Source organism: Canis lupus, chromosome 32 (assembly GCF_048164855.1).
Source record: "Canis lupus baileyi chromosome 32, mCanLup2.hap1, whole genome shotgun sequence".
Classification (NCBI taxonomy): Eukaryota; Metazoa; Chordata; class Mammalia; order Carnivora; family Canidae; genus Canis; species Canis lupus.
In genome coordinates this window covers 27354019-27373697 of record NC_132869.1, presented here as the reverse complement: position 1 = coordinate 27373697, position 19679 = coordinate 27354019, and the positions used below count along the sequence as shown (strand labels likewise).

Below are 19679 nucleotides of genomic sequence, written 5' to 3'. Positions count from 1 at the left end.
GAGAGTACTTAGCAGAGTACCTGGCATAACAGCTGTTATTAATTCCTCTTCTAGAGGAGCAGTTAGATAGATAAGAATTATGATGTTTAAGACCTTCCCTTATACCTAGAAATAGATGAAATCCTTAGAGTCAATGAAGGACATACAATCAACTGTTCCTACAGAACCTTAAAGTACAAAAATGAAGGCCTAAGTTTCGTTGTCACAAAATACATGAGAACAAATAATTTTACAGATTCTCCCCTACTATGGAGAATTAAAGTTTGGAGCGCTGGATGCTCCCTAATTTCTAAAAACTAGACATTCTACTTTTGGAAAAACATAAATCTCTCTCAAATAATAGGTTTCTATTACTCAGTGAACCTAATGAACTTGTTTGTCTTGTTTAAAATAGTCTAAAATCCCCAAGTATTAGTCATCAAAGGAAAGCATATCTAACATCTATTTAGCTCTCCTATCAGTACAAACTAGGTGGAGTTCAATACAGAGTCTACTACTCTAGACGTGATTGTGGTGTCATCATAACCAGTAGCAAAATGAAGGGTGTATCTATCCTGGCAAGCCTGAAAAGTATCAGGGACTCAGTTTCAACTAGTTAGGAAGGCAATACTAAAAATCACAGAGTACACCACACAATGTCTAACAGTTCTAGTATGAAAGCCTAGACTCTGGGATTTAAATTTCAACAAGAAATATAAAATACAAAGATACTGGTAATTATCTGTTACATAAAATATATTCTATCAAAAAAACTGAAAGAATAACCAAAAAAATATTGTACGCAAAAAACTGCAGAACTGTACAATAAGATGTAAAAAATAACCATCAATGGAGCAACACCTTGTTTCTGAGTGAGCAAAGACTCCAAACTGGCTTTGTTATAAATTAGAAGTCATAATTTTTTTAATATAAAACATAAACACGGGATCCCTGGGTGGCGCAGCGGTTTGGCGCCTGCCTTTGGCCCAGGGCGCGATCCTGGAGACCCGGGATCGAATCCCACATCGGGCTTCCGGTGCATGGAGCCTGCTTCTCCCTCTGCCTATGTCTCTGCCTCTCTCTTTCTATCTCTGTGACTATCATAAATAAATAAAAATTAAAAAAAAAAAAGAATAAAAAAAAAAAAACATAAACACCATCACCATGGACATGTTATTGCCTTTAAAAATATTGAAGATTAAACCTAAAGATTAATTCAAATTCATACTGTTTGCATGTAGTTTCTCACCATCTTATTCACTGAACTTCCAAAAAAATCAACATTTCATTAAAAATAACTGTACAGAGCTATATGTACAACTGAGGAGGGTAGAAGTGCAAGGGAGAATCTGATTCAAGTGTTTTTTCCTTTTTAATAAAGTTTTAATTTTTACAACTAAGATAAAATTAGGTATATCCATTAAACTTCTGAGCAACCTTTAAAAATGAGGTAACTTCAGGATGCCTGGGTGGCTCAGCGGTTGAGCATCTGCCTTTGGCTCAGGGTGTGATCCCAGAGTCCTGGGATCGAGTCCCACATCGGGCTCCCTGCATGGAGCCTGCTTCTCTCTCTGCTCTAACTCTAGAGAGTCTCTAACTCTCTGTGTCTCTCATGAATAAATAAATAAAATCTTTTTAAAAATGAGGTAAGTTCTGTAAAAAAAAAGATACAGAAAGTACAGCTAATTTTTTTAAAGCAGGTTGCAAATAAGACTGTTACAATACGATCCTTTTTTGGTGAAACAAGTTATGTTTATACATGCAAGGGGAAAATACAGAAAAATATATATGTAGTTGGGGACTAAGACTGTAGGAGGGAGATTTATAGTAATGGGTTTGGAGCTTTTGATTTTTGTTACACATTTCTGTCCAGTTTGAATTTTCTATAAAACAATCATTTGCCCCTTTTAAAATGAAAGTGCAAGGATTTTTTTAAAGGAACAAAATATATTTTATTTTTCTACCGAACTAGGACACAACTTTGTTAATAGCAGATTACTAACACAAATCAAATATATGCTAAGGGAACTCTGACTAGACATAAAATTTCTACTTTAGTGACTAAAAATGACCACCAGTCCTGGACTGGATTAATAATAGAGTAGGGCAGAAACTGACAGATGGCATCTGACTGTTTGCAAATTTGAACAGAGTTGGTCAATTTGACAGCTGAACATGCTTTTTAATTATTGAGACTGGTCTATGATATGTTGTTTCTAAGTTTACCTTTATGAAGAAATTTTAATACTTGGAAAGAAATAATTTATCATGAAATCATTTCATAAAATCTTTCATCATTAAAAGAACAGTAATTAGTGTTGTTTATGTTAACTGAAAGGTGACAGTAAGAAAAAAAAAATGTACAAGGAAGGGACGCCTGGGTGTCTCAGAAGTTGAGCATCTTAGTCTCAGGGTGTGATCCCGGGGTCCAGGGATAGAGTCCCACATCAGGCTCCCTGTGGGGAGCCTGCTTCTCCCTCTGCCTATGTCTCTGCCACTCTCTGTGTGTCCCTCATGAATAAATAAATAAAATCTTTTTTAAAAAATGTACAAGGAAGGGATGTCCGGGTAGCTCAGTGGTTGAACGTCTGCTTTTGGCTCAGGCAAAGGTGTGATCCCAACCAGGGATTGACTCCCGCATCAGGTTCCCTGTGAGGAGCCTGCTTCTCCCTCTGCCTATGTCTTTGCCTCTCTCTCTGTGTCTCTCATGAATAAATTAAAAAAAAAAAAATCTTTTTTTTTTAAATCTTTAAACAAAATGTACAAGGCAAACAAACCTCTACAATCTTCCATTCTTGATAATTCTTCAAGTAATCAATCTGCCACTTTCAAAGCTTCAAATTTACAAACTAATCCTTGAGTAACTTTTACTTAAACTTCAGTTTCCAAAGCTGAACTTCAAATGGCCTCCAGGTTTCCTTGGAGATTGGAACTCAGTGAACTGAGAATTCTCTCTTTTTTTTAAAGGGACAGAAGCCAATTTAAAGACAATTAATACTTTTGTGTATAGAAATATCTGCTTTAATATACCCATTATCTTACCAAATTTTACCTATTCGCAAGAGCTTAATGCAGAATTAAACCATACTGCTAAACAAAATTCTACATCTTTACAGAAATACATTTAACATTTTGAATTAATTTTTGTAATTTTAAATTACAAAACAGAATGGTGGTGAGCCCTTGGTGGGGCTCAGTCAGTTGAACATCTGACTCTTCATCTCTCTGCTCAGTCTCAATTTCAGGTGCATTGAGTTCAAGCCCAGCGTTGGACTCCATGCTAAATGTGAAGCCCATAGAAGAAAGACAAAGACAGACAGAAAGGTATAAAATGACTTGGGTCTTTCTCTTATAAGTAGCCACATACACTGAATGCTGCTGAAGGAGGAGAAATGAACATAAAAAATACAGAACTAAAAATTATTGTGACTTACACAAAACTCTTTGAGGGTAACAACTTCAATGAAACAGAGAGCATATCCATGTGAAAAGCAGGAAATACTATTTAAAGTAGGTAGAGTAGAACCAAATTATGGTGGGCTAAAAAAAAAAGTCAAGATGAAAAATTTTGACTGATATCATATATGCTGTTATTCAAATAGTTACAGAAAACTACTTTGTATGCTGGATATGTGGGCAGAGATATAAATAAAATACAGGCTCCCATCCTTCAAGTTCATGATTTAGCACGACAGAATGAATATAAAGAACTAAAATATAGAATGCTATAAAAAATGATATAAATAAAGGTACCCTTCATGGGAACACAAAGGAGGAAGCAACTGGTATTTCTGAAAGACTCCATAGAGAAGATGACATCCAAGTCAAACTATTAAGAATGCATAAGGTGATGATGGTAGGCAGAGAAAACCCTTCATTTCAAACAATGACAAGAAATGGCAGTATCTGAATACTCTAAATGTTTAGGATGTGGGTTTTTTTGTTTTTGTTTTTGTGGGAGAGAATAAACTGGAGTCAAATTACCAAGAAGTAAGGAATTCTATGCTTTCATTTCGCTCAAAATTTAGAAAGATTTCTTTGAGGGGGTGCTGACAAGAGTAGACTTGAGGGAAAGAGACAGAAGAGAAAGCTTTGCTGTGATGGGGGGAAAGGGCAGCCTTATGGGGAAAAGGGTGAAGTGAAGGAAAAGACAGGATATGCAAAAGTGACAGTCATTTAAGACAAATAAGATAGGGAAACAGGAAAGAAGAAAAAAGCCAAAGCCAAGTCTAGGATCTTAACTGGGTAACTGGAAGAATCCAGAATCACTGTCAGAAATAAAGTTACTTGGAAAGAGAATGCAGGGATTCTGTTTTGGATATTTTGAAATAGTAATAACACAACAAGATGGGACTGTGCCTATAATACTAGATTTGGAAATACAGATTTTAGTATTATCTACTTGGAGGAAAATAAAATCACTACAGCCAATAAACTAATCCACTTTCATAAAAGTGGAGTTTTGAATATAGAGAATAAATAGTTAAAAGAGTATTGCATGGTACAGTATCTCCCATAAGAAAGGCAAGAAGAAAAAAGAAAAAGAAAAAAAAACTTACAGAAAAAGGTAAAGTCTGAGAAGATCTGAGAAAAGCAAAACCATGGAAGATATTCTATTTATTAATTCCTGCCTGACTTCACATTTTTACTAACCAGCAAGTACTGAGAAATATACCTCAGTACTGCTCATCAGCTCTATGAATCAGTGTTTCCCAACTATTTTTTTTATATCACAATACACACAGAGTATTATATATATTGGGCATTTAGGGTAGATCATCTACGAGGTGCCAGCCCTGGGACTCCAGCCATAGACCCTCTCTTGATGTCTTGAAGTCTGAAAGGATCAGTATCTCCACATACCTGCAACCCAATGGTGGTATCCTAGCTAAGTTGTTCTGCTCTAAATTCTTTATCCCTTTCTTCTGTAAACATTCTTCCAAACAATAATTCTATACCAATTAAACTACCTGACTTTGCTTTTAGGCTGCTACTATGGTTTTTATTTTTTTTTATTTTTTTTAAGATTATTTATTTATTCATGAGAGACCCAGAGAGAGGGGCAGAGAGAGAAGCAGGCTCCATGCAGGGAGCCCGATGTGGGACTTGAGCCTAGGACTCCAGGATCACGCCCTGGAGCAAAGGCAGGCTCTAAACTGCTGAGCCACCCAGGAATCCCCACTACTATGGTTTTTAAATCATCCTAACCAGTACCAAATATTTTTAATTGAAAGAAAATTTTAACCTCAACTAAGCCAAAAACTACCTGCCAATTCTTTCTTTCCTCACAGTAGGACCCAACCCAAAGGACCCAACTATTATTTCCTCAAGCCATCTCCTTTTACATCCTCTGTTAAGCAAATTACTAACTCTGCCACTGACTTTATTAAAAAATAGAGGCTACCAAAGAAACTTCCAACATCTTACTTCCCTTTATTCAACCTCTAACTTTTCAATTTATATCAGGACCTTATTCAAATATGCCATCCTGTACTGGAAGTTATTTTAGATTAATAGCATCCCTCCACTCAAAAAAGATTTAAGCTGGCAACTTTATGCTGTTAAGGCAGCCCAACCACAAGCCACCATAATTAGTTATTACGTAGATTAGCATTACTTCATATTCTTTTGTACCTACTTTCCCCATGTGAAGGAAAGAAGGGAGGAAGGGAGAGAGGAATGAGGGCTTCTACCAAATTAAGGACTATATCCCCAGATCTAACAAACTTGAGCCAAAATACCATAATATGACCATGAGGCTATCACATCTTTTCAGAACACTGCTCAACAATCAAGCTAGAATCCCAAACGGCAGAACTCTACAGAACTGTGTTGTTTTGGAATGAATGCTGGTTTTTGCTGGTATCACACTTGGCTTTAAACTTTATACTCCCACTCAAGCGAATATTCATGTCAAAATATGGTATCTTTCATAATTCAGTTATTTATAATTGTCTTGCATAAAATACTCTTCAGGTCTTATCATACTGTTTAAATAACTCTTTTCTCTTTCTGTAAGGTGGTAATAAGTACTCCATTTCTTTAGAAGTCAGATTTCCAGCAACCTCAACTCTCAGGAGTACAGCCTACAGAAAAATGATTCTCTGAAGGATCAAAATAACTGTCAGAAAAGCTACATGCAATTCAATATTCAGAGACTATTCTATTTTACATATAATTCTCTAAGCTTAGTTGTCTGGATTCCAGGTGTAACAGAGTATTGTCTCTTAGAGACAGAAGAACTAAGACACTTGTCCCAATACTAAAAAGGTCAGTTAGTCTAGATTAAATAATATTATTTATCTGAACAGATTCTGAGGACAACACTGTTAATATTGCATAAAATAAAAAAAGCTGATGTTCAGAATCGTAATTCTGAGCCATCCAGAAAACATACTGTTCTCAGTAAAATAAACATATACATAGCATGTCTTATGCATATTTACAATATGGCTAATAAGTTTTAGTCGCTTACCGGGAAACATGTGAATTGTGACAACAATATTATCTCAGTTTTTATTGAAAAGGTACAAAACAGGATGAAAATTTCGACAGTACAAAAAAAACTGCATATAAATTCACAAAAGTGGTAAAAGAATAAAATTTTAAAATACACAAAATACTTGGAAAATATGAAACTATATTCCTAACATGCAATGTTTCTACAAACTGATTAAGGAATATATAGGTGACTTCTCTGTCTTATCTATTAATGATTTTCATTCTTTAAAATTTATAAAACAAAATAATCACATTTTTTTAAAAACAGAGATTCAGGTTTGTTATTTACAACCTTTGGAGCCTAGTGGGTGCCAATCTGAAAATCTGAGGCTAAAAATAAGTAGGAGGATAAAGGTTAAATTACCAAATTTTTAAAGGATGAGAAAGCAGGAAGTTCAGAAGTCTTGTGAATATCACTGGCTCTCTATTTCACCATTGTGACAAGGACAAACTCTGCTGTTCTAATTAAACCCTTTCTTAGAGCTGCAGTTGCTATTTCAAATCAGATTTTGCAAGACAATTCAGCAATAAACTCATTCCTAGATACAGGCCCATTTATTTTTTAAAATGCTTAATAGAGTTTCAAGGCAAAAATACATTTAAAAGCTCCAATTTCTATTACTTGGAACCAAACTCCGGCATTGCAACTGGGAAAAGGTACAATCTCCCTCATCTTTTTATCTGCCCTGACAGTCTACAAATCAATTGTAAATGATTTCTATGATTACAAAGGAAAAAAAAAAAAACCGGTATTATGGGAAAGAGAGGTAAAACAGTAATTATGGCAAAATAATACTAGTATTACTGATGATGATAGCAAGTATTATGATGATGGTGATGATGATAGAGAGGAACAGACCCTAGGAAATCTACAATTCCTGCTAGCATAAGTTCTCAAATTCACCTGCTTGTCCATGCCTGGTTTCCTGATATCCAAAAAAAGAGTTTATTTTTTGAGGCTCAAAAGAAAATAGAAGAATCTAAGGATTTCTCCTATTTGGCTGCTCCTAAAACAAAAGCATAAATCTATATTTTATATATAAATATATTATATGTTACATATATTTATATTATATATTATATATTGAAATATACATATAATATATACGTTATATATGTTATATATTTATATTTATATATAAATATATATTTGTGTGTGTGTGTGTGTGTGTATATATATATATATATATATATATTTTTTTTTTTTTTTAAAGTAAGCTCCATGCCCAGCATGGAGCCCAACATACAGCTTGAACTCATGACCCTGAGATCAAGACCTGGACTGAGATCAAGAGTTAAACACTTAACCAACTGAGCCACCCAGGTGCCCCCTTTTAAAGCTTTCTAACCTTTCTTTTTTTAAACACTTCAAAGCACTTTTAGAAAGCTGTGTCTTATAGGGGTGTCTGGCTGGCTCAGTCAGTGGAGAATGCAACCCTTCATCTCAAGGGTTGAGTTTGAGCCCCACCTTAGATACACAGATTTCTTAAAAATAAAACCATAAAAACAAAGAAAACTCTTTCTTATACTCCATAGCAGAAGACAATATCAACACATAGCGATACAACTAAGTACTATTATACAAACATGTGATGCTAAAACCCCTTCACCATTCATCCAAATATCCAGGCTCAGACTTTTCAGGCATTCTGCATAAGAGTCAAGTAAAAAGGGCACTAAGACCCAGCACCCAGATTCTGATTTTTAATACCATTCTCCAGTAAGGGCTCTTTGGTTCTAGGACTGTGGCAAGAAAAATACAAGATGAACCTGCAGCAGAAAATGCCAGAAAGTAAAGAACATATACATATACACACACACACACACACACACACAAACACACACACACGGACAGAGGCATGTCTAAGGGACACCAGAGCCAACCTGAAAGAGTTCCCAATGGCTAAAAATAGACCTGCAGCAACAAAATAAATAACATAGTACTGGATTCTATTCCCAAGATATAAAATATCCATTAATCCATTACTGACATAGATGACTAAGTGGGAGCAAAGAGACAAAACTTCTGTATAGAAGAATTCCAAATGACTGTATAGAAGAATTCCAAATGACTTATATAGATGAATCCCTTCCAGAAGGTAGAGCTTAACGACTAAGAAGGAAAGAAGTAACTTTACAGTGGGGCAAACAGTACCTTGGCCAGATGATCAAGGTTAGTATTTTTAGTCATGTTGTTAACAGGGGTACTTCACCTCTGTGGGACTCTTCCCCATAACCTACAACCCCACTCAAATCAGTGAGAAAAACATTAGGCAAACTCAAATTGAGGGACAGTCTAAAATACCGGCTGAGCAGTCCTCAAAACTGTTAAAATCATAAAAACAATGAAAAACTGAGAAACTATGAAATCACAAAAGACTACATTCAAATAACATCTGGAGTTTAGTTAATAGTAAGATACCAATGTTGGTTTCTTAGTTGTGACAGATGTAAAATAGGTAAGATGTTAAAATAGAGGAAACTGGGTGAAGGGTGCATATGAATTCTGTGTACTAGCTTTGCAACTTTTCTTGTTGGAGAGACAGAGAAAACAAGTGAGAGGGAGGAGCACAGAGAGGGGGAGAGGATCTTAAGCAGGCTCCAGGCTCAGAGTAGAGCCCAACTTGGAGTTCTGTCTCACAACCCTGAGATCATAACCTGAGCTGAAATCAAGAATCAGACGCTTAACCAACTGGGCCACCCAGGCACCCCTCTTGTGACTTCTCTGTAAATGCAAAACTACTGTAAAATTAAAAAAAAAAAAAAAATTTTTTTTTAAGGTAAGGGCATTAGGCCATTATATGCAAATTTCTCCCAAGGAAATCCCTAAAAAGGGAGGAGACAAATGAGTGATGATGGAACCTACTCTGCTCTCCAACCTCATCAGCTCTCACTACCGCCAATATCTCTAAAAATCTTACACAGGATTACTAGGTGAGGTGGAGAGGGGGAAATCTAAAATTGGAGCTACCATGGAAAAAGAAAACGCTTAAAAATCTATCTGGTTGCTCCACTAGGATAGCAAGACATGTATCTCTTTATACACTGAGAAATTAGGAATAATTCATGGAATTTCTATAGAGAAATTATTGAGTCCTTTTCAAATTACCACTGGAAATTTGGCAAGTAAACATGTATTTCTGGGCTAAAATGGTCAGCAATCATGCATTCACTGCCAATATGTACACAAAGCACACATGTGCCCAGGTGTGTATGTGTATGTATGTTTTATCCATTTTTTGTGACATAAAGAAAACTGATTATTAAAAGAGTACAGCTAAGCAGCAGACTTCAAAGCACTACAATTACAGGATTTTAATCATTAAACGTTACAATTACCTAAGTGAGAATTAAGACAAAACATTAAAATTAAGCTGTTCTTATATAATCTAGGAAATCTTTGGTCCCAATTCTTGACAACCTTGGTTTGGCACTCTCATAAGAAATCACCTTCAGATGGAACATATGCCAAATCAAAGTATCTATGTATTATGGACCTAATTGTGCCCCCCCTCTTCAAAATTTGTATGTTGAAATACTAACTCCCAGTACCTTGAATATGAGTATAATATACAAGATCTTTTAAGAAGTAATTAAAGTTAAATGAGGTCATACGGTAGGCCCTAATCCAATCTGACTGGTATCCTTAATAAGAGGAGATCTGGAGGGATGCCTGGGTGGCTCAGCAGTTGAGCATCTATCTGCCTTCAGCTCAGGGTGTGATCTCGGGGAGTCTTGGGATCGAGTCTCACATCGGGCTCCCTGCATGGAGCCTGCTTCTCCCTCTGCTTTGTCTCTGCCTCCCACTCTCTGTGTCTCTCATGAATAAATAAATAAAATCTAAAAAAAAAAAAAAAGAGAAAAAGAGGATATCTGGATACACATAGAGAAAAGACCATGTGAGGATACACAGGAAGACAGGAATCATCTGCAAATGAAGGAGAGAGGCTTCAGGAGAAACCAAACCTGACTACACCTGTTCTTAGACTTCTAGTCAACAGAACTGTGAGAAAAAAGATTTTGGTTGTTTAAGCCATCCAGTCTGAAGTATTTTGTTATTAGCGGCCCTAGCAAACTAATACACCATGCAATAAACATTTCTTGAGTATCTTAAATTTGCCAGATTGTCCCAAATATGGTAAGTACAAAGATGAATAAGACATAAAACTGTCCTTGGGGATCCTGGGTGGCTCAGCGGTTTGGCACCTGCCTTCGGCCCAGGGCGCGATCCTGGAGTCCCGGGATCGAGTCTCGCGTCAGGCTCCCGGCATGGAGCCTGCTTCTCCCTCCTCCTGTATCTCTGCCTCTCTCTCTCTATGTTTATCATAAATAAATAAATAAATAAATAAATAAATAAATAAATAAATAAATAAATAAATCTTTAAAAAAAACTGTCCTTAAGAAATTAGAATCTAGCAGTCAGGGAGACATATCAATAGGTAATTAAAATACAGTAAATATTATAACAGAAGTATGCGCTGAAGCAAATTGGAGTAGAGCCTAATTCAGTTCTGAAGGGGAAGATGTGCCAGGGAAGGTTTTCCAGGAAGACCCAAAGGAAAAAGAGTGAAATGGGAAGAAATGAGATCTGATCACCTTATTTACCACAATAGAGGTTCTCTGAATGAACCACATACTTTATGATAAAGTATACACAAAACCAGTTATCTGAAAGACAACATATGATCTTCTTATATATGACACGAAGTCTTCAAAGATGCCATTCTACTTCAAAAGAACTATTTGTCTAGAATTATTGTTAGGAAAAAAAAAAGGAGAAATAAGATGACTTCTTAGTATACTTTTCAGTATGTCAAAGACTAAACAAAGGTCCACAAAATAACCAAATTTCCCCCAGAATTTGTTTCAGTTTAAGAGAGGGAAGAATCTACAATAACAAAAACCTTATGTTCTTCCATAATCTTCAACATTAAATTCCCTCCCTCTCACATCAGATAGCACAATCTCAACTTCATTATTAACCTTCAGTACTAAGAATTATAAGCTATAATATACTTGAAAGCTAAAACAGAATAAAGATCAATCCCAAAATTTGACTAGAAATTTATCAATAATCAGCCATTATATATAACAAAGTATATAATTAAAAATTAGCTGTTTTTAGCCATGGTTTTACATGAAGGCATAAATGGAATATTCATATCGCCAAATGACACAAAGCTGAAAAGAGATTACATATACATTGAATGATAAAATCAGGACCTGAAAATAAAAGCTTAGAATAATTAGCAAAATCACTAAAAATGAACACTTTGATAAATATAAAATACTAGATTTAGTTTCTATACAGGTAAAGACATAGGGAAGAAGCTTTTTTTGTTGTTTTTCTCTGAATAATTTGTCTAACATCAACAACTGGGTAATATTCAGAGACATTCATTCACAAATGCTCCAAGTTCTTTATCTAGTTCTATAAAAAAGAGTAAATGATACAACTATCTTTTTTCAGGTTCATATATCAAAATTTTCTGGTCTGAATTTATCAAATTTTAAAGACTTTTTCCAGGGGTCCATGGGTGGCTCAGTGGGTCAGTTAAGCGTCTGCCTTCAGCTCCGGTCATAATTCAAGGACCTGGGATGGAGTTCCACATGGGGCTCCCTGCTCAGTGGGGAGTCTGTTTCTCCCTTTCCCTTTGCCCCTTGTTGTGTGCATTCTGTGTCAAATGAATAAAATACTAAAAAAAAAAAAAAAAAAAATCCCATAAATTTTCATCACCGGGCCACTTTTGTAAAAGTAGAATGGAATAAAGCAAGTTCTACTAGTATCTTCTCTTACAGAGATAACCTCACAAGAATTATTCTCTAGCTATAACCTCAAAATTTGAACAGGAAAGTCTTCTCAAAATCAGTAACATATTGGGACGTCTGGATGGCTCAGCAGTTAAGTTAAGCATCTGCCTTTGGCTCAGGGCGTGATCCTGGAGTCCCGGGATCGGGTCCCACATCAGACTCCCTGCAAGGAGCCCGCTTCTCCCTCTGCCTGTGTCTCTGCCTCTCTCTCTCTCTGTCTGTCTCTCATGAATAAATAAATATAATTTAAAAAGAAAAACTAGTAACATAAAAGTAAAATGCACAACAATAACACAAAGCACAGGAGTGGAGCAAAGAGAAGTAGGCTGTTTGAAGTTTCTTCTATGTGAGTGAAATAGTCTATTTTTAAAAATATTTATTTATTAACTTCTTCTGAGAGAGAGAGAGAGAGAGAAAGCGCGCACAGCAGTGAGGAAGCGGGATGGAGAGGGAGAGAGAGAATCCAGAGCAGGCTCCACACTGAACATGGAGCCTGATGCAGAGCTCAATCTCACAACCCCAAGATCATGACCTAAGCCGATCAAGAGTCTGATGCTTAGCTGACTGAGCTACCTAGGTGCCCCTGAAATAATCTATTTTTCCTTGAATACAGACAGTGAAAAGTTAAAGATGCATAGTGTAAACCCTAGATCTACCACAAAAGATAAAAAATAAAACAAGTATAGCTAATAAACCAATAGTGGAAATACAATGTAATACCAAAAAAAAAAAAAAATTTTTTTTTAAACCCAGAACACTAAAAAGCTAAAGCCCAATGAAAACCTAAGAAGGAAAAAAAGGGGGGCAGAGAACAGATGGGACAAATAGAAAACACAGAGCAGGATGACAGATTAAAATGCAACTGTAATAAAACAGGGTGCTACTGGCATAAGGATAGAGAGTCCAGAAATAGATCATACATATCATTGAGTAATTTTCAATAAGAGTGCCAAGATAATAGGAACGGAATAGTGTTTTCAACAAATGGTGGTGGCACAACTGGTCAACCGTGTGGGAAAAATTTAACCTCTACACACCAGAAAAAAAAAATTAATTCAAAATGAATCAGAGATGTAGATCTAAAAGCTAAACCTTAAATTTTTAAAAGAAACATAGCAGAAACTATATGTAATCATATCACAGGCAAAGGTCTCATAGAACACAATAGTACTATCTATTTATTTATTTATTTAAGTAATCTCTATACCCAATATGGGGCTTAAACTCATGACCCCAAGACCAAGAGTCACATGCTCTTCCAAATGAGTCAGCCAGGTACCCTCTTTTGTTGCTGTTGTTGTTTTTGAGATTTTATTTTTAGGTAATTTCTACACCCAATGTGAGGCTTGAACTCACAACCCCAAGATCAAGAGTCACATGCTCACCAACTGAGCCAAGCTAGATGGCCCTAGCACTACCCATTTTTTACAAATTGATAAACTAAGACTTTATCAAAATTAAAATCTACTCTTCACAGATACCACTAAGAAAACAAAAAAGGCAAAGTAGCAAGCTAACTACAAAAAAAAAACCTAAAAAAAAACCAAACAAAACTTGTATTATGTGTAATCTGTATGTATATATACATATACATATATGTTAAATCAAGAATATATGCAAAACTCTTCCATCTTAATAAGACAACCCCACCCAAAAAATAGGCAAATGATTTTTAACATTTCTCAAAACATACACATAGCCAATGAGTACATGAAAAAAATGCTTGGTATCTTTACTCACCAGGGAAATGCAAACTAAAACCACAATGAGATACAAGTGCATGCCCAGTAAAAGCCTAAAAGTTTTAGACCAAAATCACCAAACGTTAACAAGGATGTGGCACAAGTGGAACTCCATACACAGCTATTTGGTAGCCTCTAATAAAGTCACACATACATCTAACCTCAGATCAAGTAATTTCACACCTAGGTTTGAAAACACAGGTGTACAAAAAATGTGCATGTGAATGCTCATAGCTTGACTCATAATAACCAACAATTAAAAAAAAAGTCTCTAAAAAGTGAATAATCAAATTATGATACATTTAAAAATTACAATATATAAACACAGTAGGATACCTAACAGTAACAGCAACAACAAAGAAGGAACTACTGATACAAGTAACATTATGGGTAAATTTCAAAAACATTCTGCTGGGGGGGGGGGTGGAGAATCAGATACAAAGTATATGATTCCATATATAGGAAGTTTTAGAATAGGCAAACAATCTAAGGTGAAAACAAATTAAAACTAGTTGCATTCTACAAAAGATCAAAGGACAGGAGAAACGACTGAATAGGTATAGGAGTGAACTTTCTCAAGTGTTGTAACGTTCTAGTTCTTCATAAGGGTTTGGGTTACACAAACATTCATTTGGCAAAACTTAACAAATGGTATGCTTAAGATCTGTGCATTTCATTATATGTACATTTTACTTTAAAAACAAAGGACTGTAGGGGCACCTGGGTGGCTCAGTAAGTTAAGTATCCAACTCCTGATTTTGGCTCAGGTGGTGATCTTGGTGATGAGATTGAATCCCACCTCAGCTCAGGCTCCATGCTTAGGATTCTCTCTTCCCTCTCTCTCTGCCCCATGCCCCCTCCCCCCTCTCCCCTGCCCCTTGAGCTTGAGCACTCACGCAAAAGGAAAAAAAGTAAAATCAAAGAACTGTAAACAAATATTCAACTCTAGTTAATGATACAGAAGCAGAATTTGGGAAAAGATGTACTGATACCTGCAACTTATTTTAAAACACAAGGCAAACAAACCACCAGTAAGCTTGACCAAGGATGGTCAGAGAAATGAATAGATGGATAGGGATAAAACAAAAACAGCAAATTGTTAATTGTAGATTGTAGGTGATGGTGAAATGGGTGTTTTCACTGAATTCTTTCAACTTTCATGTTTGAAAATTTTCACAATAAAATGCTAGAGGGAAAATGTGATGAGAAAAAGAAGCCAAACATAAAAAATACTATATGGCTGTGTTTGTATGAAGTTCTAGAACAAACTAAACCACGTCAAAAATCAGATCAGTGGTTGCCTATAGCAAGACATAGGGGTAAATGACAACAAAGGAGCAAGAAAAAACTTTCTAGGGTGATGGAATTTTTTACGTCCTGACTGGGGACTGAACTGTACAGTAAAAATGTGCTTTATGTTGCATATAAACTATAGCTCAATTAAATTGATTTTTAAAATATATTCCCTATAGAACATCTGAATTACACAGAGAAATTAAGTGCCCCCAATCACACTATCTAAATAAAATATCACCATCCTTCTCTCTCTTCTGACAAAAGCAATGCCCACTGGAGATAAGAATATACCTTACTGTCTCTTCCAATACAGATATTCTAATTAAGCCCTTGAATTTTGGAATTCCTTTCTCAGGTGACTCAAAACATACAGACATCCCTTGAAGTCCATTACTGCTGTGAGTCTCTAGCAAGTTACTAACAATTCTATGTCTAAATCTCCTCATCTGAAAAATGGAAACATTTACCTTAAGGGATTATTGTAAATTTTAAAGAAAATAGTGTATGCACATGCTGGCTTTGTTTTTAAAGTTGAAGAGTCAACTAGCTTTTAGAAATCATCCTGGCAATAAAAAGTACACAAGCCTCCCCTCTGTTTCCTTTCTTTTCTTTTTCTTTGGTGGGGGAGGGGTGGTGGTGGTGTGATGGGGCAGGAAAAGGGTAGAACTTCACTTCTCTTAGGCACACCTACCTCAAGCTAGTCTATCTTATTTGAATGAACCTCAAATTCTTCTTGAAGATCAAAGTTCTGAATTGTTGAAGCACGCAAAGCAAAGGGTGGAATAACAAAATATATACAAATGAAACAAAAAATTGGATAGGAAAGATGGCAGCTGCCCTGAGAATGCAGGATCTAATGTGGTGAACAAAACTGCCCAAGGAAACAATCTCTCCTTGGATGAACTCCAAGTTTACTCAAATAAAAGCTGTTTTTGCTTCTTCCTATGTGATTTTGGTCAAAATATGTAACCTGGAGAATATTAATTAAAGAATATGTTCTAAACAACAAGAGTCATATGAGAAAAAACAGGCAGAGTTACTGACACTTAATGATTGAAGGTAAAGGCTTACTGAATTAGGGAAAATACCTCTGGGTAAAGAGCACACCCATAATGTGAATTCAACAATGTGAAGACAAAAAAAAAAAAAATAATCTAAACTATGTAGATTATGCTTGCAATTCTGCTCAATAATTATAGTACCCAGAATGAGGGACGCCTGGGTGGCTCAGCGGTTTAGCGCCTGCCTTCGCCCCAGGGTGTGATCCTGGAGTCCCGGGATTGAGTCCCACATCAGGCTCCCTGCGTGGAGTCTGCTTCTCCCTCTTTCTGTGTCTCTTCCTCTCTCTGTCTTTCATGAATAAATAAAACCTTTAAAAATAATAATAATAATTATTATTATTATATACCCAGAATGAACACAGAAAGATAAAAGTTTACTATTCTCTAGTTGGTCTCACTTCCCATGTGCCACTGCTCATGATATGAACATCTTGCTGTGCTGTCAGATTCTAATGTTTAGAGCCATTTATTTTTCCCACAACACAGACCATAAACACAGCCTACTACTTCATCTGGTGTTTGACAATGAAACGTGATTCGTTCCAATACTAAATGAAAAACAGGATATGCTGAACTTTGAGAGACTGTATGTCTATATTTTATATTTTATGGGCAACTTTAGGGATTTCCGAGGTTATTTTGACTAAATGACATTTTTGTCTTCGTTGGATCTGCGTATTCTGACTGCAAAGTGAAAATCCTTGTAGCAAGAAACAAAAATAGTAAGCTATTAAATAATTGAGGATACAGGTCTAGAGAAACCAAGGATTTATTATCCTCTATGCTAATGTTAGCTACTTTATTCAACAAACCTTTTGGGGTTTTTTTTGCTACTAATGACTGCTCAAGGTGCTAATTAAGAAAATAGTTAAGATGCTAGTCTATCCCAAAGAATTTCATATTCTGGATAAATACAGTAATCTTAACCCTAATGTGGATTCCCATACATGTAAATCTAGCCTACACACATTTACTTATATACTTTCTGGGCAATCTTTAGAATTTTGGTTTCAATATACATATACTGAACAGTTCTTCCTGTTGGGGAATAATCAGAAAAAGAGAGAAAAGGATTAATAGAAATGACAGGAGATGATATGCCTGAGTGGCTCAATGGTTGGGTGTCTGTCTTCAGCTCAGGGTGTGATCCTGGGGTCCTGGGATGGAGTCCCACATCAGGCTCCCCATAGGAAACCTGCTTCTCCCTCTGCCTATGTCTCTGCCCCTCTCTCTGTGTTTCTCATGAATAAATAAATAAAATCATTTTAAAAAAATGACAGGAGAGAAAAGAAAAAATATTTTAAATTGAAGCCTGTTCAAGATAAAGGAAAATGACTGAAATTAAGTCCAGGCCTTAGAACTGCCATTCAGAACTGCTATCTGTGAGGAAAACTGTTCATTCACATGGAAATAGAATGGGTAAATCCAAGAGTCTAAGAACAATAACTCCATGATAGCAAACAGGATAAATACAAGTTAGGTTATCCAATTTTTTTCCAATCCAAGCATGTGGGATCAGATCAGAATCTGGAAATGTCACCCAGGTAACAGAAATTAATTTCACAGGAGGTTATTAATAGCTTAGAAGATACAGTATCACTGGCAATACATTAGCTACCATTTATGCAGTTACTGTTTTCATTCAACAAGTATTTATTGAAAGCCTATCATAATGTGGGCACTGTTGTAGGTACTGGGATCAGTCCTAAACAGGATACTGAGTCTTTGCTCTCATGAAAATTACATGCAAATGAGAACAAACAAGGTACAAGTAGACAAACAATGGAGATAATTTTAGAGAATAATCTGTGCTATTAAAGAAATAAAATAGTAAAATTTGATCATCAAAAGGCTTCTAAGAAGCTAACGACCTGAATCATGAGGAGGAACAAGCCACCAGTCAGCCACACCACACAATGCTAAAGGAAGAGCATTTCTAGCAGAGGAAACAGTAAAGAAAGACTGTGTGGCAGGAAGAGGCCTAACAAGTGCAAACAACAGAAAGCAGAATGGGAGGAAAGGGAGATGGCACACAAAGGGATCAGAAGTGGTCAAGGGCCAGATCAAGTAGGCCTGGAAGGCACTATGTGTCATGTTTCTATTTCATTTTATCCTCACTAAATGCTATCATCTCCAAGAAACTAAGAATTATAGAAGTTAGGCAACTTGCCTAAGGTCTGACACAAACATCTGGATCTTAATTCTTATTTAAGCTGCTGGTTTTAGTCTCATTTTTAAAATAAATGTGTAATTATGTGGGCTTTCATATGTTCACTCACAATTTCAGTTCCCATGACATTATTTTCATATAAGATTATTATGTAACTCAACCACAATTTCTTCTATCTGACCCTATTCATGCTCTCTCTCTAAGTAAATAAAATCTCAAAAAAGAAAAAAGATCTTTTTTTAAACAATCAAAATTCTCTGTATTCTCCCAGATGTACATAGGTAAAGGAGTCTATTTGACTTATTCTTCCTTTTCATTTTTTTGAAAATTAAAAACCTTTTTGAGGGGGCATCTGGGTGGCTCAGTCAGTTAAGCAACTGCCTTCAACTCAGGTCATGATCTCAGGGTTCTGCAATAGAGCCCCATATCAGGCTCCCTGCTCAGAAGGGAGCCTGCTTCTCCCTCTGCTGCTCCCCGTGCTTGTGCTTGCTCTGTCAAATAAAATCTTTGGGATGCCTCAGTGGCTCAGTGGTTGAGCATCCGCGTTTGGCTCAAGTCGTGATCCTAGGGTCCAGGATCAAGTCTTGCATCGGGCTCCCTGTGAGGAACCTGCTTCTCCCTCTGCCTGTGTCTGCCTCTCTCTGTGTGTCTCTCTAATGAATAAATAAATCTTTAAAATAAATAAATATTTAAAAGAAAAAAAAAACTTTTAAATTTAAATATAGCTGACACAATGTAACATTACTTTCAGGTGGGATCCCTGGGTGGCTCAGCGGTTTGGCGCCTGCCTTTGGTCCAGGGTGCGATCCTGGAGTTCCCGGGATCGAGTCCCACATTGGGCTCTCTGCATGGAGCCTGCTTCTCCCTCTGCCTGTGTCTCTGCCTCTCTCTCTCTCTATGTCTATCATGAATAAATAAATAAAATCTTTAAAAAAAAACAAAAAACATTACTTTCAGGTATACAACATAGTGATTTAATCTATATGTTATGCTATGCTCACCACAAGTGTAGCTACCATCTGCCACCATACAAGGCTATTATAATATTATGTTCCCTATGCTGCATCCTTTATTCCTGTGACTTATTCATTCCATACCTGGAAACCTTTGTCTCCCACT

At 36.2% G+C, this 19679-nt stretch overlaps 1 protein-coding gene across 6 annotated transcripts in view; it reads right to left on the bottom strand.

Moving 5' to 3' along the window:
* The window catches only part of RNF111 (ring finger protein 111), a 94530-nt gene that overhangs the window by 64651 nt on the left and 10200 nt on the right, over positions 1-19679 (bottom strand). The window contains exon 1 of one of the 6 annotated variants that reach the window (XM_072808885.1): positions 2757-2900. The exons of the other annotated variants lie outside the window; for them this stretch is intronic. The gene's annotated coding sequence lies outside the window, so the exon portion shown is untranslated. Of the gene's footprint in view, positions 1-2756; positions 2901-19679 lie in introns of those variants that run through there. 6 annotated transcript variants of the gene reach the window in all.